The sequence below is a fragment of the Pseudopipra pipra genome, chromosome 4, assembly GCF_036250125.1.
Source record: "Pseudopipra pipra isolate bDixPip1 chromosome 4, bDixPip1.hap1, whole genome shotgun sequence".
Classification (NCBI taxonomy): domain Eukaryota; kingdom Metazoa; phylum Chordata; class Aves; order Passeriformes; family Pipridae; genus Pseudopipra; species Pseudopipra pipra.
Window position 1 is genome coordinate 37682212 of NC_087552.1, and position 27236 is coordinate 37709447.

The window sequence follows — 27236 nt, forward strand, 5'->3', positions numbered from 1 at the left end:
ATGCTGTAGAATTGCAAAATTGAAAACAATATTAATTATATTTTCAGTGACCCATTGTTCATTTTTCATTAGGAAAAAAAATAAGAGCAAAACAAAACTCAATATGATACAAATCCCACTAAAAGTTCAAGGAAAGAAGCTTCTGTTTATTTCTTTACATAAACATATGCTGTAGGAAGAATCTTAAATTGTGCTCAATACTTATCATGGCAGAGTGCGAGGAAAAAATGAGTAAACCCATGTTATGATCTGGTTATTAAAATTATTAGAAATGCCTCTGCCTGAATTAAGGTGCAAACAAGACCATATACCAAAGTCAATAGTATGGATTTTATTTAACAGTAAATGTGAGACAGAGAGAGAGAGAGAAAGAAACAGGAAAAATGAGGGTCAGGGAAGAGAGGGACAGAGAGAGATTAAATAGAAAATATATCACCACTCTGTGGAACCTGGAAGCATCCCATAGGTCCTCTTTTTCTAGTCTTCTTGGTGGTGAGGGTCCCACAAAAGTGACAGAGTCCAATGGATTAATATATGTTTGGGAGATGCCCAGGTACCTCCCCTGGTAGGGAGAAGCTTTGCAGTCTCTGGCGACTTGCTCTGGATTTATTACCTCACTTGGATCATGTGTAGTCCTTTGGTAGTAGAAGGCCTCAGGAATGAGTCTGGGGGGCTCTTTGGGGGTGTTTGATGGTTTATGACCCCTTCTCAGCTGCCTCTCACTTGAAAGTCCCATGTGTATGTAGTCTTCATGGATGGGGGGGTTTACTCCTGTTTTGTGTGCAGAGATTTACCATCACACCCCCAAAACCTTCTCCTCCTATACCTGCCAAATCCAGCCAGGATTCTTAACACAGCTGCTGAGCTTGGCTTTCTTTGTGAGTACATTCTTCTTCCCTGAGCCCTGTATACTCCTCCTTAGACCTGAGGAGTAGATAATTGAACAATAGTCTTGACTCAAGTTCCCATCACAGTCCAAATTCTAGTCAGGAGGCATATTGGGGAGGGGGGGGAGGAGCCATGCTTCAGTGGTCACAGATGGACAGTTGCTTCTTTGCAGTTTGAAAAAAAAGTCTTTCTATGATTTTGACAATGCTTAAGACATTAACATTTCAGTCTCTTACAACCCACTAAAATTACCCCACTTTTTTTGGAAGAAAGAAAAACTTGTGACCCTCTTTCCATTCAAATTCTGAATAATTCTTTCATACATTTAGACTTTCTATATCAGAGAAAAGATTTTTTGCTTTTTTTTGCAAAAATGGATGTTCAGTACTGGCTTGATTACAACATAGTTTGGAAAAATAATGTATTTAATTATCTACATATTCCCAGTGATCTTGACTCGCTAGCTGTTTTCTTGCATGAAGAAATTTGTGTGATGTCAGGGTTTTTGTCAGAGGATTCCCCTATGAATAATAGCATCAGGTAGCAGTGAAAAGGCATGCAGGGAACAAAACAGGAGATAATATGGATTTTACAGGCCACAAGCAATGTTTTTTTTTTACTTTATCTTGGTGAGTATGGGAAAGAGGGAGATGCTGCAAAAAAGCTCTTGACCTCCTTATGAGAATCAGGAAAAAAACTGAGAGTGAACTTATAAAAACTGGATCATCAGTGGAAATTGGTTTGCAGAACTTTCATTAAGTAAATTAAACGGTGGTGAAAATCCAGTGCATTCAGTTTTCTGCATGAGAATAGCTGGCTGAAGCACAGGAAAACAGTTTAGTCTGGGATAGTTGGACTTTCTCTGCTAGATTATTTTTTCAGTGTAATCTTCATCTCATTTTACAGACCATAGTCTGGAAAATTCTTACAGATCAAAGTTGGGGAATTTGCAAGAGCAGGTAGCTTTTGGGCAGAAATTTTGCTAATTTGAATAGAGAAGGAAAAGCTTGGGGGACAGCAAGAATATTAAGTTATTACGAATCTTTAATTTGCAGCAAATTGAAACGAAATTTTACATTCACAGTTATGCAAACATTATGTTTAACAAATACCAGTTTGATTCTAGATCATGGTACGTCTTTATACTATGAATGATGACTAAGTAGTAAATCACACACAGAGTAAATTGTGTTCTTAACTAGTTTTATTTGATCCATTTGATCAATAGGAAATGATTTGTGTAAATATATGAATACATGTGAATTGTCTATGCTATGTTCTTCTAATAAGAAAAATCCTATTAAGAGGACAAGTAATTTCCTGTAAAAAAGGAGATTCTTATTTGCTACATCATTTAATGAAGCTGTGGACTGTGGAACACTAGACAACAACTAAAATTGTTTTCTTCTTTGTCATCATGTTGCCATTTCTCCTTGAGGTAGTGTTTTTGAGAGTCCAGCAATTTTTTTCCAATGTTTAAATGGGAGTCAACTATTTAACACAATTTATAGGAAGAAATTGATCTTATAATAATTGATATAGGTCTAAAGTTATTTTAAAATGGAAGTAGAAGCAAAGTACATTTTAAAAATTGTGTCCCTTTGTTAGTGTTAAAATGCTTCTCTTCTGTGCAATGAGAGAAACAGGCATGAAACTGTCGGAATAAATACGTCAGTGAGATCTTTGTAGGAGCTTGAATATATTTTCCAAGACAGAATTGTGTTCATGAAAAAAGGCCAGTTTTTTTAGAGATAATATGTGGTGGGTTGATCCTGTTGCCTTAAGAGAGAGCAGAGAAAAAGACTCCAAACCAATTTGGTGTGTAAGATAAGATAAAAAGAGTAGGTCCTTTCATGAAGCCTCTGGCCGGGGAATACACATGACCCGCACACTCACCCAGACAAAATGGTTCTATGATTTTATAATAAGGTCCATCCAATCCCAGGTCTGTCCACCCCTGGTTCTTCCCTGTTCTGCCCCCCGACACACCCCTTCAGGAATTGGGTTTTTCCTCATCTTCATCTTCTTCACAGCACGTATAGTTCTTCAGCTCCTCCAGAGTTCTGGGCTTGAAGGTCATTGTGTCTGTGTGATATCTTCTGGTCCAGGCTTTTCTACAATTCTACCTTGAAAAGAAGACTAAACACGCTAATGGAATTTAGAGGGATTGATATGAAATGCGGTAACAGCGTTGGGTATGTGTAAACATTATGCTACAGCATAAGGGATATACGGCTACATTAAAATCTACATTTACTACACAATTACTTCTAAAATCTACAAAAGTTAAAAAATCCAAAAAGCTCTGAAGCATCAGTCCTGGCCAGCAACCACACAGCTACTTGCTCATCTACCCCACCCACATCTACCCCAGCAGGATAAGGGAAAGACTATGAAGAGCAAAACTCATAAAACTCATCAGTTGAAATAAAGATAGTTTACGATGTGAAGGAAAGAGGGGAAAAAACCCCCAATAAGTGATGCAAAGGCAAATATTTACTACTTTTCACAAGCAGAATGATACCCAGCTAGGCTCTGAGAGTTGGCCACTTTTGAAAGCCAACCTGCCTTTCCCCTTCTTCTTCCACTACTCCAGTTCTACTGCTGAGTAAGACATTATGTTGTATGGAATATCCCTTTCACCAGTTGGGGTCAGCTAGCCCAGCTTGCCTGCCTTTTGCCTGCTTCCAGCCTTCTTGCTACTGGTGCAGTGCCTTGAAAACTGCTACTGGTTCCAGTATAATAAATATCTTTGTGTTCTTCTCCATCTAATACTGTGAGTTTGGAAGCAAGCTGATTCTGTGTCTGAAAACTTATAACATACAGACAAGCAAGCCAGAGTATGTCAGTTATTTTTCCCTCTGGACTCCCCCATATCATTATCTGCAGAGGCAAATGAAATCTTGGGCAGAGTTGCTTTCATTTCCCATCCATGTTGAGATAGAGTTCCTCCTTCATGCTGAAAGGGTTTTTTACCCATCATGTTCCTCTCACTTTTCTTACATGAAGTGGCAAAGTAAGTGTCACTGCATAGTTCAAACAACAAGTTTGTTTCATGTTACAACCTCTCCTTCTCCAGTAATGTACTCTTTTATATCACAGTAAAATATTATCTGGCTAAGGCTTTGAGTCAGGGGAGGTGGACTATCAGAAGCCTTTGACTGTTTTACATTTAGAGCCATTGCATGTGCAAATGCATCAGAAATTATTGTATTCCATTTCTGGAGTCCCAGCTGGTTTCTTAAAGTGGCATCAAGTACTGCCACAGTCAAAATGCCTTCAGGCTTGCAAACGAGAAGAGGTTGTATATCTAATTAGAGAGCAGGCTGATGGTGGATGGGAGAGAACCATTTGTGAAGGGTCTTTGCAACTCCATCAGTTTAATCCTGAAAATTTTGGCTTAGTCAGAAGATTCAGGGTTATCCGGTGGACTGGAAGGTAGGGTCTGATAAATAACATGCATTAGATCTTACAATTCTGCTTAACAAGATTCTGACATCTACTTTACCTGTTTAAAAACCCAATTGAATGGAAACTATTAAAATACATTTTACTACTAATTTAAAGGTACGCACTGCATCACTTTCAAAAAAACTCTGGAAACTTGACAGCATCTGAAAAAACTTGGAAAGCTTTGGAAAACACTCTGTTCATCTTTATTGTGTATACAAAGAACCTTATCCTAGGATGATGTAAATTGATAGAGCCTCACAAAGTATAGTTATGCCTCGATTGCAGTAGCTACAAATTTGATTTGGAGTTATCTTTCATACAGTTTAGATATTCTATTCCCCTTCCTAACATTCAGCTTCAATAATCTCATAATCTGTCTCTAACTTGCAGATGTCAAAAATCAACCCACTGGAAAAGATCTGCCTTCTTGGAGATGGCTCTAGGCAAGGCTGCCACACAGAAAATAGTGATTGTTTCTCTCCTGAGGTGAAGGATGGGGCCAGGTTTTGAGATGTTCCTTTCATAGAAAGGCTGGGACTAGACATTCCTGTTGCTGTTTCCCTCCCAGGGGAAAGATGTGAAAGGGAAAGTTTCTGCTTCTATGAGGAACAGTGTTGCCCAGCTTCCCCATGCTGGACCACCGAGCAATGGCAGCAAAAGGCAGCTGTCCACTTTTCCAGACATTTCTGTCATTTGAGGCATCTGTTTTTCCCCTGTCTACTGCTTCAAAACAGGACAGCTGTCACATATAGTGGTAATAAACCTATACCAGTTTTCAGAAGGAACATAATGTATAGTATATACATAATGTATCTACTTCTTCCCTTTGGTACTTGATTGTAGTATTTGGTATCTAAAGAGTAAATCACAGTTGGTGAGAATATCTAGGATATTAATATATTTCAGGAAGAAAAATATTTTCCAATTCTATCTATGTGAAAGAGCAACTTCTGTTTTACTAGTTTGAAAATTCAGGGACATACTGTGAGTTTTTCCCCTGGTTTTGAGCATTCAGGTTAGTGACAGTTATGACTCTGTCCCCCCAAATGAACTTAAAGGTTGTCTGTCTTCCTTTCTTTTATATATAAAATCTGAACATCTTTATCAGTTCATCTCTACTCAGGAAAATACTTAGGTACCTGATAGAAATTGCTCTCCAGAACAGTGTCATCTACAGAAAAAATAAAATAATAATGCAAAAGGTTTGAAAACACCTTTTTGATAGTACAGAATGGACATAACTGGGGCAGATATTTTTTTTTTAAGCTGGAACGTTAAAGTCACAGAGTTCAACCCTCCAAAAGTGGTTAATATTCTTAATTTAATTTTTTTACCATATCTAATGACAGAGAGTACTCTGATAATTAGGGTACCCTTGGGAAACTTACCTTCTTTGACTACCAGCACTATTTTGATTGTTTTGTAACAGCCTGATAGTTTATTGCAAGCAGAAGAAAATGATGCTAGTGATTCCTTCATATTTAAAGTGACTATGAATTCTTTTTTCCTTTCTAAAGGTGGAAAAGGTACAAAAGTAATTGCTCTTTGTTATATAGTATTCTCCTGTTTGGCCCTAATTCTGATTGTATTTCGTTAATTCATATAGACCAAACATACATTGTGGTTGTATAATGGACTTCATATCTTTGAAAACCAAGACCTACACAATATATCAAAATGCTTGCAAGTGTAAACTTAGTTTTATTGTTGATACAAAGCAAAATTTTTTGTAGAAGATATTAATTCTAAAACATATGCTTGCTCTTATAGATACATTGGTGCCAACTGATTTTTATAATTATATATTATGGTTTATAATTAATGCTGCCAAATATGATTATATAATTTTAAAATATATTAATTATGAAATGTATCTGTTCTTTAGAGAACTAATTTTTTCCCCTATGCATATTGGCATAGGTTTTACCTGTAAGTCAAGTCCATATTTCCCCAATACTTTTTGTGTATATTGGACACTTTTCAGAAAATCTGCAGCAATTTAAGCAACTCCACAGAAAGCATTTTGCAGTGCTTTAATTCTGAATTTGTTTGCATGTGTATGAGATGCTGGGAACACAAACATTTACAGTGAGGGTGAGATTGGGCCAGTGTGAATTTTAAGCCCAAATGTTATTTTCTCTCCAGATATTTTAGCATATGAAAACTGCTTGGAAGTGCCAGCTCTACCAGTGTTGAAATGCAAGTACTTGGAAAAGCTGGATATTTATATGTGGTCAGTTTTACATCCATGGCTCACAATGTACATTACTTAGGTGTGGGAAGCCAAAGACCTGAGGAGTAAGACATATGGAAATTGGAACAAGCAACAGAGGAAGAAGATTGTGAAACACCAGAAACAACTACCTTTTCTACCTCCTAATGAGCATAACAGCTGTGTTGACTTAGGGTTGAAGTTTGGGTTATATGAAGATGTGTTTTCTGTGCTCTGATGTTACCTTTTTCATCAATTTTGTCCCCTTGTTGGTGTTTGGTTCCCAGTTTGTGCCATGTACCATTCCCTTATTTGGTCACCCCATAAATGGTTGTCTCCACCCAATCGTAGTTGAAACCCTCTCCTTTTTTCCTTATATGTCCCTGTTTAGCATACTCCTTTCATGTTCCACCCCTTCTTCCAGAGAGTTCCCTCAAAACCCTGTATAAGTCTGTGCTCCCCTGTTAATAAAGGATCAGTCTATTCCACCCTAGCTGTGTGGTGGGACCCTTTGTTCTCCTGGGCTGCAATACTTAGGTATGCAAACAGTTGTCTTGGTTAGTTGAAACATCTGTGTTTAGCTCTCTGAGTAAAGGAGAGGAAGAATGTGTATCAGGAGAGGAAGAATGCATGGTTTCTGAATCCATATGTTATGTATTATTTAGAGAGATTATGCAGAAGCTTGTATGAGACTGTTTTATTCCTCTTCATATTCAGCAAGTTCATTTCAGAATGTTATCTTTTGGAAAAGTTGTGTGCCCGTTGTGGGCTTATTCAAGTGGCATAAATTAGATAAAGGTCCAAGCGCCAAAAAAGACAAATTGTTTAGTACCAGATTGTTTAGTACTTCCTATGAGTTATAACTGGAATAAAGTGGTTCACAAAAAGAGCTTCAAACTGTGGTGGGTGATAGAGGACCATGTCAGACTTTCACTCTACCGCTACAGATTACAAGTTGTGTTGAAGCTGAACCACCCAGGTATTTCAGACTGTACTTCCTTGTCTATCAGCTGCAAAATAGGGAAAGACTAGACACCTCAGTTTTGACAGACGAGTGTATAGGAGTCCCTGGACTATTTGTGACCTTAGAGCTAAATGTGATATTCGTCTGTCAAGATTTTGCTCTCCAGGTGATAGTGTGACATTCACAACAATGGAATTAGCCAGCTAAGCATGCACATCACTGCCCCCCGTGAAGCATCTCAGGCCCTGCTTGAGAAGTCAGTGAAGTTTGGAGGCAAATAATGTCAGGAATAGACACATTACCTGTAGTGAAAAGTCAGCTGGTGAGGCTGAAAGCAAGGAGAACAGTAAACTTGAAGATGTTAGCATGACTACCATGATAAATTTGAATAGGTGCCTTCAGCAGGCAGTAGATTAGAGGGTGAACACCTTTTGAGAGCCAGCTGGGGAGTGATCAGCATCATCTTTGACATAAATGTACAGGGATGGAAGATGTGCTGGATTATTATACCTATTTCTGTGACACAGTGATGTGTTTTCCCACACTATTCTGAGTGAAAAAGCAAGAATCTAGGTGTGAGACACTGGATTATTATATTAATTATTGTCTTGGACCAACTCAAGTGTGTGTGTGGGAGGGGAAGGGACAGGTCAAATTTCACAAAGGTGAGGTGATGCCCTGCCTCAATCCAGCCCCTTGGGGAGTCCTAGAGCAGCTGTCAGTCACTGGCACACCAGAACACTGCCCCACATGACTCCTCCTGGAGCCCCTTCTCCTTTGTGCTCTCTCTCAAGGTATTACAAGATTTTTAAAAAATTGGCAGGTGAATTTTTGGAGCCTTGTATATTTTTAAAGTAAAACCCCTACAATAAGCTTGTAGCTCAGATCATGCGATCTTTTAGTAGGGAGTGGAGGATGTCCTCTTGTGAGCTAGAAAAGGATTTCAAACAATATATGCCAGTGTTGCAGATTTCACAGAAGGCAGGAAGGCAGGAAGATAATTCTCACTTTTCTCTTGTCTTCTGTAAAGTGTACTAAAGGACAGAACACCCTCTCACTGGAGTGCATGCAGTGCCTTCCTGTGCCAGTAAGTTATGAGAGACTTTTGTTGCGCTTGGCCTTCACCCAGAGAAAGAAATAGACTTGAGGTCTTCTCTAATGAAGGGTTTCTGATCACTTATTATCAGAACAATAGCTAGTACAAAGCTCACGCAAACAAATTTAGCACAGACATTATAATGATGAGATGGAGTCCCCTCTAAGAGGATGTGTTTGGAGAGTCTTGTGGTGGGAACAGGGCACAGGGGTGCAGTTCACACTGTGCTGCTGGGGGTGGCACGTTAAAGGGACTGTACTCTATGGTGTGTTCTAACGTCTTGAGCCTTGGGGCAAAGGCAGCTTACAGAATGGATATTGCTGGTGCAGAGCACTCGTCTTGCTAAATTTAAGCTTAAATTTAGGCGTGTCAAAGTCAATATAGACACTACAGCTGAAGCGGATTAGAAAACTTCCACCCAGTACCATGCAGGCCACCCTTTGAGTTTGATTGCAATGTTGTGATTTTTTTTCTAACATGAAAACCCTATTTCTTCTTACCCATTTATATGTCAAACTTATGGCCACATAATTTTTACAGTTGAAAGTTTCTATGCATGGATTCTATATGGAATGAGCACAATGACTATAGGAGACTGCATATTTCATAATAATGACTTCAGTGTGGATGTAAAGGCTCCTGGCAGTTATGTTGTATATGAAAATGCCTTCAGGACATAACGGGTTTATGGTACTGCAACCGTAACTCACTTCTTTCCCCCCCCCCCCCCCCCCCCCTAATTCTAAGGAGCTCTTTGGGGTTTTTTTGTTTTGTTTGTTTCTTTGTTTCTTTTGTTTGTTTCTTGTTTTTTGTTTGGTTGTTTCATTTTTTTTAAAGATAATTGAATTTGTAACCCTTTTTCTTCTGATTCCGTTTGACAACTTTTATTCCTTTTGCTCTTTTTTTACTGTGAACATGAAGCACAGAATTTACACAGCTGAAGAGTGCAGAGCATTTATTTATTGGTAAGCACACTGTGGATAGCAAGGACTAGTGAGCTAGCAGGTAAGTATTAATGTCACCAGACTGAGCATTGTGTACTCACCAATCTGATGCAACATCTGACAAGCACTTGCCACTCAGGTAGGAGAGGTCAACAGTCTTTGCTCCTTAAATTGAGCTGATCCTTGATCTTGCTGAGTTGCCATCTTCTGCTTCTCCATTTTTTTTTTAGCATTTTAAACCTTTTAATGTCAGTATTTTTCCTCTTGAGTCCTCATGCTGCTATCTATCCCCATATCCACACTTACTTTTTCTTTTTTCTGTGTTTTTAGGCTTCTTAACTTACATGGCTTTTGTTTCATCTCCTTTCGGTCATCTCAGCGGTTTTCTCAGCAGACTGTCCAAAGGTCACACGGCTTTACTGCCCCAAACTGCTCTTTGATTCATAGACTTTGTCTGAGGGTTGCATGTGAATGGTGTCTCCATATACTTTCCTTTTCTGACTTGTTTTTTATCTGAAGTTTTTGCAAAAATATTAATATTTGCTCTCATGGATTTAGCTGCAACCCACTAAGCACAGATAGCATATAGAAAGAGACATGAATAAATTTAACGTCTCTACAGAATGCAGAATGATAAAATAAAATGTCATGATAAAAGACTAATACCTAGGGTTTTCATTGTGTTTTGCTGTTCATATATATATACAAATGTATATATATATGTATTTACTAATCACCAAATAAAGTATATACTATATGTATGTACTAATCACCAAATAAAGTATATTTAGAATAAAATATAGAATATATTCCACAGTTCAGAAACCAAAGAGCATTGTGCTACTGAATACGAATTATATGGTAAAAATTACTTGAGAGAGATCTCCGCAGTAAATCATATACTATTACTTTCATTATTTGCCATTTCATGGCATACAGAAGATCCTGTGATGAACTACAATTCCACCCTTTTGCACACTATACAAGTAAAATCCAGGATTTGGTGAGATGTGTTAGACTGTAGCGTAAGTAGGTGTCCTGCTACATGACCTGCCTAACTTCAACCTGGCTTTTCTTAGAAACTAAACAAAAGAGGTTATAAAGAAGGCATATATATATATGAATTTAAGGAGTGAGTGTTGCAGCTGACTTTTTTATAAGATTTATTAATCTTAGGCAGTAGTCTCAGGAGAACCCTGTATTCTGTTTAATGATAAAACCCAAGCGGCTGAGACTGCTGCCTTTACTGCAGGATTGGCATTCTTCTTTCCATGCTGGAAGAAATGTCAAGTTAATTATAATCAAAATAAATTCAGTTTTCCTGATATTTAGTTGCATTTTTAGAATTTAAAGCTGTGATCCTGCCGGCATTTAAACAGGTGTTTACCTTGGCTCATGTGAGCTGTTGTCATCTGCCATGATGAAGTGAGTCACAAACACTTTGGCAGCTTTCCACTCTGAAAATACACAGGTCTCTAGCAGACTCTGAATGTACCGCTATTAGGTCTTCGGGAGCATTTTGAAATAGTCTTCAAAGGTGTATTGTCTGGTTCACACTGTGTTCTTTCTCTTTAAGACTGAAACTTTAGAAGAAAAGAAAATCCTCCCTACATGATTGCTATTCAGATGTTTTGGTATTCCTCTGAAAGGCTCCTTGGTTTTTTTCTGAGGTTACCTTTGTGCCATACATATTAAAGTACCAGAGAAAGCTGGTAGGGTGTCTTCTGCTCTCCTGAGCACCTCATCTGTTAAAATAAATATTTGTCCAGTGATGTATTAAAGGTTAGTGAGTTAAGATTTACGATGATATAGACAACAGGATTAAGGTTTGGACTTTATTTGGTTTTGGTGAATCCAAAGATTCAGCAAAAAAAAAAATCTTGTTGTTACTGAGAGTTTGTATAGTTTTCACATCTGTCTTTGATCTTTCAGCTTTCTTTATACTCCTATCTACAGATTGGAATCTATGTACAGCACAGCACATGTTTACTTCATCTGAGAGTAGAGTGGAAAAGACAACATCCCTGTTTTCTCTCCAGAAGAAGTATGAGATTAATGATCTCTGGCCTGAAAAGCTAAGATGTGTCATGTGCACGATGTAGGAGGTTTTCCACAGAGAAGCCTTGATTATGGAGATGAATGGATAATTGATGAGAAAGAGGAAAAACCCCACAAAACATTAGAGAAAGAAATTATTTGAGTGTCTTTTATTTCATCTTGGGATGCAAAAATGGACTGTGTAATCTCTCAGGATTTCTTTGACTTCTACTTTTATTATTTTGTTTCTCTAGAAGAAGAAATGTAGGATGCCAGGATTAGTACCTGTCTGCATGCTATGCTGTTTCTAAATAACATGTGACATCAAAATAACATCTTGTCCACAGCCAGTGTCTTCCTCCATGCAGCTCTTTATCTGACTTCAAATTAAGATTGAGGTTAAAAGGGGGACTGATGGCTCTTCAGTAAAGGAAAATCAAACAGTCTAAAGGTAACAGAGAAATATAAAAAGGCATCTAGGGATACTGCAGACAGTGAACACATTTACAAATAATGTTATGCATTATCAAAGCTAGGCTATCACATAGATCTGCTTGCTTTAGTGGGGGTTTTCTTATCCCTGAGGGCACCAACATCCTTGGCTGTCCCTCCCTACCTCTTGGGATCTTCTCCTAGTCACCGATTTCAGCTTCTCAGGGCCATCAGTTGCTGTCTGACTAACACCACTGCAGTGCCAGTCTCCAGCTCCCCACAGCCCCACAGGCCAATGGCTTGTCCCAGCCTCAGCTCATCCCTGTCCCAGGGAGGTGCCTGATACCCAGGAAAGGGGCAGCCCCACAGCTGTCCTGCTCCTGGCTGGGATCTGGCTGTAGCTGCGAGGTCCTAACTTTATGTCCCCAGGGAGCCCCTGAAACCCCCTGGGAGGGGTATAGATCCAAGTCTGGAGCTCATTGCTGCAGGTGTTATATGGAGCAAGCCTGTTCTGCACACAGCTCAGAATTTGCACGTCCCTTCCTTGAACCCTTTCAGCAGCTACAGCCTCAAACAAAAGCAACAACAAGTTTTGTAAGCAAGTTTTGTGAAAATTATGTATGTTCTGCATGACTGTATGTGGTAACAAAAAAAACAGATCTGGAAGGGACCTCAAAAAGTTGTGAAATCAGTATTGCTTCGGTAAAAGTCCGGTGTTCAGCACATGTTTTCCAGTCTGTAAATATTACAGTTGTATGTGTGTTACTTGTCAGTGCGTACCCCAGCTTCTTATTGATGGAGGTTTGAAACTTGTGGCTGAGTTTCATCCACTGCTTTAAGAGCAGTGGGTAACAAAAGAGTAAAGATAACCTTGAGAGGAAAAATTCCTTGTGTTTGTAGAAGGAGCTGACTCATGTTTAAGTTAGAAATACAATTTTCAACACATGTTGGATGCTGATGTTTTGTGAATGTTACAATTCTTTACTTTTTTCTACCTTTCAACAACTTTAAAAAAAAAATCTTTCTTTTTCACAGGCCATTTTTACCATTATGTAAATCGAACAGCCATGTTTGCATTCAAATCTGTGTACTGTCATTTCCTTTCCTGATTTCTAAACATGCCCAGGATGACTCAAAGTTTAGTGTATTTCATCAGGTTTGTCCCAAGGCATTTATGGATCAGATTGAGGTAGAAGTTGTGGGTGTCTGAATGGAAAATTTTGTTTCTTTGGGACATTTAGAGGGCATTTAGAGAGAGACTAGAGCAGAGATACTTACCAGAAACTAAGGTAGTTCTGCCCACAAACAATAAAAGCTAGGCTATAGTGATGTCTGACACTTCAGTCATACATTTAACCTCAGTCATACAGTCATACAATTAACCTCGCTGTAGCTTTTTCTTTCAAAAACAGTTTCTCATGTTACTTGATCACCTTGGAATTGTCTAACATTTCCACTGTATTTCTTTTCCTTTCTTTCACTTCCCAAGACACTGTCCTACCACTGAATTCTGTCCTAATATAATTTCTTTACTGTAGCATCTGCAGAACAGGCTAAATACAGGAAGAGAAGAGAAATTTTGCAAAGACTTGAAGACACTGAAATGTGTTTTGGTTTGTTCCTCTCCACACTTCCCCCCTTCTCCCCTCCAGTGAACAAGCCCTAACATTTTTTAATTTTCACTAGGAAAATCTAGATTTTTATAAGGTAGAATAAACAAAATATATCTTCTTTTAAAAAAACAAACTGTTGTATGTTAAAATTTAAACTTTTTATTACACTGATAATAATTTTATTATACAAAGTGGTGACTTGGAACAAACAACAATTTGAAAATGAAAGGACAGAACCTTTTTTCCCCCTGCTTGCGCCTTGTGAGAGCTCTATTTTCTAGTTTAAATTACAACATAATCCAGTTTTCGTAAATGCTCTGATTTCAGCTAAGGAGTCTATTTTTCAGAATTTCTCCATCAGTTCTACTTCCATTAGCTTACATTGAATAGGAACAAAGAGAATGAATTCCTCGGCAGGAGAGGAAATAATGGTTTTAAGCAAAGACTTGTGCTGAATACCCACCACAGAATGTACAAAATTAATTTCAGTGTAGCTTTTATATTCACAAAAACTGTGGTGCAGTATAGTTCATGCAAGAATAATTGCATGGTAGCTCCTAAAAGGAATTTCAAACAAAATAGAAAAATTGGAGAAGATAACAGGCATGCAAGATGCAAGATAAGAACTGCCAAAGGAGTAGGCAACGACATGATTTTTTTAATCAATTCTGCTATCTAGATAGTAAAAATTTCCTATTTTGTCCAGAAAAGATAAAAGATACCTATCAACAGTATTTCAATGTGTATAGGACTTTGAAGAAAATAGGTTTTGTAGTCTTGGCACTGTCTGGTGTGCCAGATTCTATGTGGAAAAGTCTTAGGATTTTAGTGCCAGTTTAGTTAAGTTAGTTGCTGATGGGCATAACATGAGATATTTGACATTACATCACATATAGTTTAATATCAAATATTCTGTGGTAGTTTGGGTGGGTTTTAATTTTGCCTCCTGTCACAATTAATGCTTTGGGACAGGGTGAGAGATTTATAGATGTTTGAGTTTCACGTGAGTAAAGGTGATAAATTACCTTTAGCGCTGTCTGGAAGACTAAATACTTTAATTCCTTCCTAAAAACCCATTTATACCTTTTGTTTTCAGAGGTAAAGTGAAGGGTACAGACTAAGAAACTCAGTCAAATCATGCAGTTGAATTAAAAAGTAAAATACTGATGACAATGCCTAACTCTACAGCTGAAAATAATAGAGGTTGGGAACATGATATAACACACAGTCTATTATAACAGCTGTTAGAAATTAGAAAGGTGAATTGGAGTAGGTTGGAAATAGACATGAACTGGATGTGGTTTTAATCCAGTACTCAAAAGTGTGTTGCAAGTTAAGAGAAACATTTACCTTTAATATACACAATGAGGAAAGCCCCGGGTAGAATTATAAATACTGCAGAAAATCTTGCAACTGTAATGTGCTTAGTGTGTGAATGCACTCAGGTTGAAGTCCCTAAATAGCTTTGAATAACATAGGAATTTGAAGTGAATGTTGCTGCCTGCATTTAGTGTCTTTGAAACTTATACAGAGAAGTCCTCCTCATTTTATTTATTAAAACAGAGCACAGTCCCAGAGCATACATTTACCCATAAACCTTGTTGCCTTCAAAAGATTTTTTTCAACAAATGATTAAGAGCTTGGAAATATACTTTTCTGTAAGAAAAATAATAAATTTGTTATTTTTATGCTGTTAGAAATGGAAGTAATAAGATTTTGTGTGGAACTAAGTTAAAAAAATAGCTCTATAACTTACTAAGAAACTGGATTTTTTTGTTATTCTGAGATTAGCTTGTGCTAAAAGAGCTCCCATGATACCTCATGGTATCACAGAGAATGCCCCATTCTTGCAAAATCGCTTCCACAATTCACTATGGTCTGCCCGTTGTTACCCATGGGATACATCAGGAGAACCAGCACACTGGAGGTTTGTCCTGTAGAAGAGGCTCCTATGATCAACAGCATTATACAGATACTATACAATTTTGTGGAAATGTAGTAGTGTGTCATAAAAATGTTAAAGCAAGGCAAAGCGAAAATTTTATTACTTTGATTCAGTACCTCTCCTGACTTTCAGAAGAAGGTAAAAATTCAGTAATGGATTATGCCATAAGAGTTATTCTGAGTCTGACCAATTCCAGTGCTTATTTCTCCATAGTTGCACAGCAACTAACACAGAAAGAACCTCACGGATGATTGCAGTCACTGTGTCTCACCAAAACAGAGGTGATAACAGTGATCAGCTATAGTTGTATGGCACGTACGTGGGAGGGAGAGAAAAAAGAGATCTTTGCTTGATCTACAAATAACAAAGTAAATGTGGAAGTGTACAGACTACCGAAACAGTCGATGGCTCAAAATAAAACTCTCTATCATGGAAATTGGATTTCTGTATTAAGTAAATGAAAACATTCACATACTGCAAGTAGCCTTAAGAAGATTAAAAGGTACTGTCTCTATTCCATAATTTTAAAATTATCGGAAATATTCACGATTGAAAAGGAGTTCCTTAGCATTCTCAGGTCTTTGTAGTATTTTGAATCATTCAGAACAGCACAGAAGTGCTGAACTAGGAAGCTGGGCAGATATTCAAAGGCACTTTGGAGTTTCACTCATGGCATTTTTATTCTAAATATATTTGGTCATTTTAAAGTCAGCACAGGTTTTGGAAATTGCTGGAGAAATATTTTTTATTTTCACTAATATTCCATAAAAGGGAACATAGATATTTTTCTTTGTTGTTATTTTGACACCTTTTTGAGATCAGCTCATGAATATATCATGGAACTGCTCTGTTGTGATGTCCAACGATCCTGATGATCACATTCATATTTGTTATAGAAGTTTGTAGACTGCAGTTTGCAAAACAAATCATAAAGCATTCCAATGTAAGTGGGTTGAGAATTAATGTAAAATTTTGTATAAGGTGCTTTGAGAATCAGAGTAATTTGCCAGTAGAAATGATCTCTATATAGTGCTTGGTAGCTTTAAAGAGGATTTTACTGTTAATAGTAGTTACAAATAGTGAAGCTTTTCTTTTAGTTATTAATAAGACAGAAATCATTAAAAAGTCAGTATTAGCAGAACCAGTGCAATCAATAGAATAATATCTAGTAAGCTTTCCTAGAATGATTATGAAGACAAACTTCTATGGGATGGTTTGGAAAAGTTTCAGTGTGTTCTGCTTAAAAGAATGACTTCCATGTAGACAGTATTGTTATGCTGTCTGTTTCTAACATATAAATCATGACTGAGCAACATAAGACTTCATAAAAACAAAGTTCTTCATACTAATGTTTTTGTTTTTGAAGTTCTTGCCTAAGTTTTGTTGAATCTTTCAGACTTTTTTCCCATGGAAAAATTGTATGTATTTCTACTTAAGGATTTTAGTAGGCAATGCCAAGCCTGGTGCTGCAAAAACCAGAATGCTTCTTGCAAATCACAAAACATGAAAGGATCTCAAAATGCTCGTCTCACTAATACTGAATGCAAAAATCACCAAGATGAATGAACATATACCTCTGAAACTCTCTGGAAATCTGATGAGATTTAACCCTAGCCAGAAACCAAGCCCCACAGTGCCACTTGCTCGCACCCAGAACAGGATGAGTGAGAGAATTAGTAGTGTAAAAGTGAGAAAACTCATGAGTTGACCTAAAAAGAGTTTAATACGTCAAGCAAAAGCCATACACACAAGCAAATCCAAACAAGGAATTCATTCACCACCTCCCAGGAAAGCCAGGCTCATCATGTGTTATGGTGACTTGTGAGGAAAAATGCCACCACTCTGAACATTCTACCCTCCTCCTCCCCCAGTTTTGTATGCTATGTCTGATGCCATATGGTATGGAGTATCACTTTGGTCAGTGAGGGTCAGCTGTCCCGGCTGTGTCCCCTCCCAACTCCTTGTGCCCCCCCAGCCTCCTCACTGGAGGGGCAGTAGGAGAAGCAGAAAAGATCTTGACTCTGTGTGAGCACTGCTCAGCAATAATGAAAACATTATGGTGTTATCAACACAGTTCTCCAGCACAGCCCCATACCAGCTACTATAAAGAAAATTAACTCTGCCCCAGCCAAAACCAGAATAAAGTCATTGTAAATGAATTTTTTTTTCCCAATCCTCTATATGGAGACCTTTTCATGTGGGCAAATGATTGGCTGATGATGACCTGAACTCAGAAAGATGGGGGTGGAGGACAAAAGAAGACTATAATTAACATAGAATTAATGTGGTAGGACTGGAGTCATTTAATAAACAGGATCTCAAAATAACCAGCTGTACAGAAATGTTCTGCTTTTGTCAATAGGATCCCCAGTACTTATGCCTTCCCTCAGGGCACTTTAAAATGAAATTGAATATCTTCTCCTCAGAGATACCTTAGAAGGAGAAAAATTGTGGCTGGGAGAATATAATTGGAGATTAAGATGTTAATAAATCTCACATTTGGCATTGTTAATGCATTTATTGAAAGATAGTTATTGCTTTAATTATACTAAGAAAACAAATTACATTAAAAATGCAGTCTAACTGAGTTTCGAACCTTGGAAATGGAAATAGGTTTTTCACCTTCAGAAAAGAAGAAAATTCTATTTCAAAGACAGGAAATCAGTTGGATTATTATGTCTAGAAATTTGTTAAGGATGCTTTCAAAATGCTTTTGGCATTGAAGTTGCTGTGTGCTATTATTCTTCAATGTAATTATAATTGGCTTGATTGCATAATCTTACACATCTTGGTAATAAAATTTGCAGAAGTAGTTATGGTCTAACTGAATTCCAGGCAGATTTAAATTTTCTGATAACACTGTTAAAAGTACATTTGCAGTTCTGCTGCATAGTTATAATTGCAGTTTGATGTGTCCATGGAATGAGAATATTTAAGGTATATAAGGAATTATAAGACTGAATATTATGTGTTATGTATAGACAGCAGACATTGTGGTTATAAATGGACTATTTTTGTCAATTTTTCTTCTCAGAGTTTGGAGACAGCTTCCTAATAATCATTTCTCTTTGTACAAAAGAGCTAATCTGCAGCTGTTCAACTTGCATATATTTTGGGTACTTAGGCTCATAACTGGCAGTTGAGGAAGCAAAATTTCACTCCTGACCTAAGGGGTAGCCCAGGACCTTGTTCACCAGGTATTCAGGTTCTGTTGCTGGCAGACCACAAATAAGTGGGTCTTCACTACTTTATGTCAGTGTGCTGACAGGCCAACTCACTCCCTCCCTTTGCCTACCACTCAGCAGAATACACTGCATCTTATCTTCTCAGAAGTCAAGGCTCTAGAGCTTCATATGGCCGTGGAGCCATGTGCTGTGGAGAATTGTTGTGCTAAGTGCTTTTCTTCAAATATGGCTGAAATTTGCTGATAGATTCAAAACATACTGTGCAGGAGGGGTGAACAGACAAACTCACAACATCACAGTAAAAGCTTCTCTCTTAGGAAGTTGAATTATAAATGGTTTATCAAAATCTTAAAAATTAGAACTTTTGAAATCCCAATTATATGAAGATGAAAACTTTTCCAGAAATCTGTATTTTTTTTTTTAATTGTGGTTCATTATTTCTTCATCTTTGATTTTCTTTTCCCTTTAAAAATTTTTGTTTGAATGAAGTTACTATTTTTATATGAAGAAGCTGAATAAGTGATGAAGAGGTACAAACAGGCAAGAAAATAGAGCAAAAAAAAAGAAAATAAAATAAAAGTGAAACACATATTCCTACGTCACAGTTTTAAAATGTCTTATTTTGGCCCCAAATTGAAAAATGCAAATCATTGTATGGAAAATCATTGTATGGAAAAAAAATTAAAGGAAAGATGCTAACAAATGTAAAATAAATTTATAACAGTGAAATGTCAAACTTGCAGCATCCCTTGGTCATGGGATAGTTATGAACAAAGTACCTTCTTATTTCAACAACACTGTAGAAGTGCAAAAATAGGTTCTGAGAGGTGATAGTTTTGAACAATGTTTTTCCACTGTCATTGGCTACTTTATTTTGTCCATATTGGCCTCTAAAACAGTGTTATATATGCTTCTATTCAATAAATACTCTTTGAAGAGTTTAATACCATTCTTGTTTTGGTGGTAACTGTCATTCATTCCTCCTCCTAGTTTCACATTATGTTGTCTTGCCCAGCGTAATCTTTGATAATATGTCCATATGTTCCAAATCAATGGTCTTTGCTTCCTCTTGGATTTCCCTTTACTAGGCAATGATTTGCTTCACCGTTCCCATTGATGTGTCCTCACACTTTTTGCACAGAATCATAGTTTAGGTTGGAAGGAGTCTCTGGAAGTCATCTAGTCCAACATACATCTTGTCAGATCATGCTTCTCAGGCCCTGTTGTCTAGTTTTGGGTATCTCCAAAGATGGGGATTCCATAAACTCTCTGGGAAACCTAATATGTGTTTCAACCTGTGACCGTTTCCCCTTATCCTACCACCACTGTTATCAAGAAGGATGTCTCCATCTCCTCTGTATCCTTGCAAATGTTGAACAGAGGGGAAGAACCACCTACCTTGACTGGTGGGCTACGATCTTGCTAATCAGACTGCTAATGTTCCTAGTTTTAACATGTCTTTTTGAGAATTACTAGAGGCATGTAAAGGTAGAAATAAAACTTTGGTCAGATTTTGTCTTTGGCCTGTTCTGCTTTGCCTCATTTGTGGCTTCTTATAGAGAAACCAGCAGCTGCTGCTGCTAATACCACACTGACACCTGCAGTTATTGACTGTAACAGAAGAAGCAGGTACTCAAGCATTACCCAGTCTCTGTTTTGTCCCCTCAAATAAAGAACTATTTAAAGAAAACCCCTTGTATGGGTTATCATGATATGCAAATCATGAGGAATGTTCTGCTGCTGCATTTCACAGAACAGCTCAGGAAAGAGAAAAAAAAATCAAACCTACAGTAATCCCCAAAGTTCATTTCAGACTCTATTTTCTTTTTTTTTGAGAAAAAAAATACTTCAAAAATCATCTTAACTGTAGCTCTGGCTGCATGAGATAAGAAGTAGTGCTGAGACAATCCTGTTTCTTACTTTCAACCTACACATCTATACCTGTGAGCAAGGGCTTTGCCTGGCAAGATGAAACTTAATACAACTTGCTTATATTGCATGTTTCCTTGCACAGTTTAATGGAATTGGCAAGGAAGGAATAGACTTAGGGGAAGTATATAGATGTTTACTACTATGTGCAATACAGTCTGAAAAACGTCTTTATGGAAACAAGTTGAAAATTACAAGTAAAAATCTTTCTTATAATATTTTCTTTTAGTGTTTTGATGTCTGCACTTTTGGTTAATGTAATTTAGTGGAAATATTAATACTCTATTTTTTAAGGGTTTAATGGAAGTGAAGCTTGCCATTTCAAAAGCATTGGAGGCAGACATTTGACCACAAAATATTCAAATACTGAAAATGGCAATGGAAACTTCAACAACAGTGGGCTTCTTCCCTGCTTGCTTTGCAAGAACTACTTTACTCGGATTTTGTTATCACATTCTTGAACTTTCTAGTGCTCAGTGTTGAGGACAGCCCAGGTGATACAGAGATTTGCTTCAGTCAGGCCTCTGATAAACTAAATGTGTAATTCCTTTGCCCATTGTTTTCAAAACTGAGTGTCATCCATCTAGGAGGCAGAGCTTTTCAGAACTGTCCCTACTTAAAAGGAAAGGGGGATTATTTGTGAATTTAATTGTTTCAGTAGTCAAGTACTCATCAGTTTGCATACATATTCTATCATTTTTCTTTTCACTATTTTCATAGATGATCAGCAGGAGAAATTATAGCCACCAATTAGCACTGCAATGGTTGAGACAAGATATTTTATCTGTAGCCTGCATGAAACTTACCAGCATACATTCTTAGATGCTTTTATTTTGTTTAGCTATTGAAAGGATATGGAATTTGCAGAAGTTGATTTTGTAGCCTGTTTGAGTATTCTGTGTCTATAAGATGCAACACATATTCCTGACAAAGCTTTCACCCTTCTTGCTTGTTCTGCCCCAGGGAGTTTGTCTTCTCCATAAGCATTTAGAAAGTATATTTGATTATATGATTTTTTTTTTCTAGCAAAGTGTACTGAACAATGACTTCAGTTTTTTTCACATTCTTCTGTTGTTGCTTTGTTTTATTCTGAATTATGTTTCTGGCATTGTTTCTTGTATCTGTAACCTGGTATTACAGAGAAATAATACTACAGTCAAAGCATCCAGTTGACTTTCAAGGATATTCAGTTCCAAATTTGCTAGATGTCCCATAAAGGCATTTTGACTAAATGGACAGTGAGGAAATTCTGCATGAGAGTTTAATCTGTTTTACTCAGTTTCTATATATTCCTTAGCTTCTGGAAAAAGAAGTGGTTGATTCCTCCCAAGTGCAGGTCAGTATAAAGGCCATAACAAAACACTGCTAGCTTCTAAGTCAGGAAGTGACATAGAGTATTGACAGCCACATATTATAGGAGATTATATCTGCAATGATTTAGCAGTTACAACTTCCATAGTTTTGTTTTAAATGTACTCATCAAGTCTTATGACTATGCCTTGAGCATAAGCTGCTAAAGAAATAATTCTGAACTCTTTCTAAGAATGACTTCTCCCTTGAGAGACCAGTAGAATGAAGAGTAAGGATGATATTTTTGTCATGTATATCTCACTGAGAAGGGATGCTCAATTAAAATAAACCTTGACCATTTCTGCAGTGTTTTTTTTTACAGCACAATAAACTGAGATGGCTATAAATCTGTAGAGCTGTGACAATGACTTTCCCCATCTAGTACACTCCTTTATGTTTTTAAAAACAAAAAACTGCTCTAAAAGGCCTTACGCATTCAAACTAACAAAATGTTTGTTTCCAGACTTCACTCAATCACTGTATACCTCTCTCTCAAGCCAACACCCTTTCCTGACAGGGATGGGGCTTCTAATTAAACATTTAAGTGTAAACACATGACTTCAACTCCTGGTATAAAATGACACTTTGTGATGCTCCAACATAATAGTAGATCTGAGCTGTGGATAGGTTGTGTAGCTCTTCAAACTGTGGTTAGGAATACAAGTGGGTGGAAATTATTTCTGTATGTTGTGAAGACAAACTGAGAGCTCTTGAAAATTGCATTTTTCAGGTACGATGTTGTGACATACAAGTAGTTTTATCATAAATGTTCAATGTTTTAGGATTACTGTTTTACAGCAATAGTATTCTAGCTGAAGGGTTTAGGGTTTGATTAACTCTAAAAGGAAGGGAGATGCTGGAGAAAGTGGAAAAATGGGCTAGCTGAGCTAGTAGAAGTTTGTTATGCCTATACTTCTTGGAAACCTTTTAAGGGCATATGTAAAGCTTTATCTTGTTTTGGTTCTGCTCTAATATATAAGGGTAAAAACAATTGAGAGGTTAACTAAAAAATTATCATTCAGGCCATCTCAGATTTGTTCAATGAGAAAAATTAAATTCTGAGGGCGATTAAACTGAAGGGACTTGATCTGACTATTTTTATAATTAGAAAATAGAAAATATGGAGTTTTTAATGCAAATACTGTCTCTGATCCCAGAGAAAATAATTCCATTAACTATCGAGATAAAACTTACAAATCAGAATTTGTATCTGAGCCTGATATTCTGAATAGTTTTGAATAGTGTTTCTTCCTAGTATGTGAGGCCTGTGTATGGTAAATTTTGAACTGTTTATAGTATCCTCTAAATGAATTACTCTCCTGAAATGGAAATGCTTGAGGTTTTGGTATTCTCACCCTTCTCTTCCCTCCCCACCCCTCTTGTTCATACCTTAGCTGAGGGCACTATTTTATAATAATTCTGTATATAAAAGTATCTTATGTAGCATTACATTTAGGGTACCTTATTTAGCTGAATAATATAGGTCAATACCATGTTTCCTGTAATTTCTCAGCTTTTTCAGGGAAAATTAATTGTCTAACCTGTAGAAAGAATTTGTTGGTACTGGGTCCTGTATGTATTAGTAAGCAAAACTGAAAGGCATTTAAAATACACTGTGTAACCAGAAATATTCTTTTTTAAATTAGAATTTCTAAACCACAAACCTCATTTACTAACTAGACATTTTGTCAGGACACTAGCTTGATTAAAATAAAAAAAACCCCAATGTCTGGCATGCTCTGTGTTATGTATCAACACCTGATTCAACAATGCTTAAAAATTAACTTTGCTTTGAGGCCTATTTCAAGGATGTTGATGTCAAAAGGACTTTCTTTGCTACAATTTAGGGGCACAGATTCAATTCCTACTGTGATATCTGTCAGATATTAATTGGCTAAAAACACAAGCCTCTCTTTTTTCCATGCTAATTCTCATTAACAATAATATAGAGGTATAAAATATGTGGCTAAAATCACACTGTTTTTTAGTATATAGTCTACCTGTTTTTAAAGAATTAAGAATTAATATTTCTTTTTTCATATGACAAAGAAGAAAAGGAATTTTCCACTGAACTTCTTTAGCTCTCCTGATAACTCCAAACTTGTATGAAAAAATACTACATGCAAGACAAACAGAATTATCTGAAGTACAGTGAATGTATTGGATGTTAGCTTTTTGTTAGTCTGGTGGGTGAGTTTTTGCAGTCTTTGGAAAGGTGAGTAGCCAGGTCAAGAGGATGCCTAGTGCATAGGAGAGAAGTGTCAGTAAACAAACTTCAATGGACATGTAAAGTGATGGCATGTGAGTGAAGGGAGGTTATTGTGGCTTCAAGGAGTTATATAGGATGGCAAAGGCCTATGTCTTGCTTTTGAAAAGGAAGCAGGGATATAAAGGAAGGAATACTGAATGTCAGAGCTCTGAATATTAACGTGCTATTAAGGTAGTTTTTCAGAAGGTACTTGGAGGAAAAGCCTGTTTCACAAATCTGGTTATCAGCTTTCTGAAACAGGAGAGGGGAAGAAGAAAACGAGTGTAAACTGATTTGAAGTAATTTTTATTTTGGTTGTTGGAACTTGGTCATATTTCATAGAATCATAGAATCAACCAGATTGGAAAAGACCTCTGAGATCATCAAGTTCAACCTTTGATCCAACACCGCCGTGGTTACTAGACCATGGCACTAAGTGCCACATCGAGTCTCATCTTAAAAACCTCCAGGGATGGTGAATCCTCCCTCTCCCTGGGCAGCCCATTCCAAAGTCTCATTACTCTCTCTGTAAAAAATTTCTTCCTAATATCGAACCTAAACCTCTCCTGGCACAGTTTAAGACTGTGCCCTCTTGTCCTAAAGTTTCCCCCTAAAGTTTTCATTTTTACTAGAATACCTTATAATTCCTGAAGGATATATTCTTTAGGGCACAAGGAAACAATTTCCCCTGCCAAATATGAATGACAAACCCCAAACTCTGTAGTATAAATCAAATAGGAAATACCGATTGATTCTTGTAAACATACTTGAATGTATTTATGTTGCATTTAGTATTCTGTATTGGATTAAATAAAAACTGTTTATGAAATATTAGTTGTGCTTAAAATCATCTAATGGGTAGACATCTGAATGTCCTAATGGTATACATAGACTAGAATAATGTTTTTATTATATTCCTTTTTCAAGTATAACTTAAGCATCTTGCATAAACAGATGAGATTGAAATCATGCTTTTCATCAGACAGCATGTTTTCCTGGCGTTTTTTTTGGAATATTTTCCCTGCAAATAATCTTACCACAAATGACATTTCAAAGTAAAAGGTATTTTCTTATGATTTTTATTGTAACTATTATTTTAGTGCTAACTTGAACATTTACTTTCCATGTGTGTAAATATATTATGTTAGACAGAAGGTTTCCATTTAAGTCTTGAGTTTCATAAAGGAAACAAATGGTAATGTGATGTTTTTATGCCAATACTAATCAAATAAAACATGTTACTGTCATCTTTCTTGCTTGTACCATTCCTGGCATGTACACAAGAGCTCTATAACATTAATTTATGCATGCTAGATATGTATATTTCAGTGCTTGAAAGTATTTCCTACTACTACCCTTGCATACAAATATACCCACATGCATAAACACAAAAATGACCTTTATTGTAGCTTGGGGTTTTTTAAGGGTTTAACTTTGGGGGAAAAAAACTTCTCTAGCATTTCTTAGTGCCGGATTGTAGCACCATTAGAGCAATCTTTTTTTATTTTTCCTGATAAATCACTACCGCCTAAAAATCCTTTATATGAATGCAGAGTCCATTAATGGGATCAGGCTTAAAGTGTTGTTTATGATGGCTTTAACAGAGATCTCATATTTACACAGTGCCTGAATGAGCAAGTGAAGACATCTTACAAAGAAAGCCAGAGGACTACTAAGTCAACTGTTTCAGAGAGGCAGCATATTCTTGAGTGAATTCAGCAGTCTGTGTAAAGAACTGTGGTATTGCACACTAACAGAGTCTTAGAACACTCTTGGGTATTCCTGGTTTATGGACCTCACTGCAGCTCTTAGCTGCTCTTTGCTGAAACAATTTCATACACTTAATATTTTGTGAAGTGATAGAGCTGTGTTTACAGAGCTCAGGAAAAGGTTTTAATTTCTGCCCAGCATCATTGACATGCACAGTCAGTAATTTCTACTAGAGTCGGGATGGCAAGTGAGTTCTGTAACCACAGTTTGGGGCTCTCTTGGCTTATTCTTTGACATTTAAGTGTAAGGGAACAGTTTGGTGAATGAGAATGTAGTCAGTTTTACGTAAAAGTATGAGTTTTACGTATGACCTTTATGTAGCTCATACTCCTTAAGGTGCTGAAATGTTGTAGTCCATGTATATTGCTACATACGATTAGAGGACAGTCACTTCAGAATTTGTCTAGCTACTTTATGTACCAGTAAAACCATCACAGTATCCACTATTGCTCTGCCTGTGCCATGTGGCAGTGAGCATGGTTCCCAGGAAGCATTGTTCACAGCCTGCACAGAGATGAAACAAAAATAACACCCACAAAAAAACCCCCAAATCCCAAACCTACCAAAAAAATAAAAAACAATGTCAAAGCAATAAATTACTAATTAACCATGTTTTCATGAAATATTAAGACATTCATTCTTCTGCACGTGCTTGATGTTACTAGATGAGTTGCTGTAACTGAATGAGTAAATTAAAAATGTTATAATCTATGCAATGCAGCAAAACACTGTTAGATGGCATAAGTACAAATTAGAGCAAAGGGTAATTAACATCTTTTTGTGCCCTCTTCTAGGCATGTGTCCTGAACAATTGATGTGTAATTTACCATACAGGCTGGTTGCATTCGTAGATGGAAAATGGAAACACTGAAGTGCAAACTTAGGTAACTCTTGGATTAGTCGTGCTGTGGAAAATAACATCAAGGGAATAACAAATATGTCATATGCATGAGCTTTCTAACGTGGCTTAGGCTTCCCCATCATTTAGGGGTGCCTAATGATCTTTTGCGTCTGATGTATATGAAATAAGTGATTAAAAAGACTTCATTTCACTTTTTAAGTGAAAGAGGCAATAACCACAAAGCAAAAGTTACTTATAGCTTTTTTTTATCTTTCAGAAGATGTGCAAACTGTTTTGATTTTTCTTGCTTAAATTGGTTTTCAAAGAAA

General features: G+C 36.9%; 1 long non-coding RNA gene across 1 annotated transcript in view; it reads left to right on the forward strand.

Moving 5' to 3' along the window:
- LOC135413855 (uncharacterized) overlaps nucleotides 1–26945 on the forward strand; it is an 83197-nt gene extending 56252 nt beyond the window's left edge. The window contains exon 3 of the long non-coding RNA XR_010430441.1: nucleotides 26861–26945. This is a non-coding gene — a long non-coding RNA (uncharacterized LOC135413855). The remainder of the gene's footprint in view (nucleotides 1–26860) is intronic.
- The last annotated feature ends 291 nt before the right edge of the window (nucleotides 26946–27236 follow it).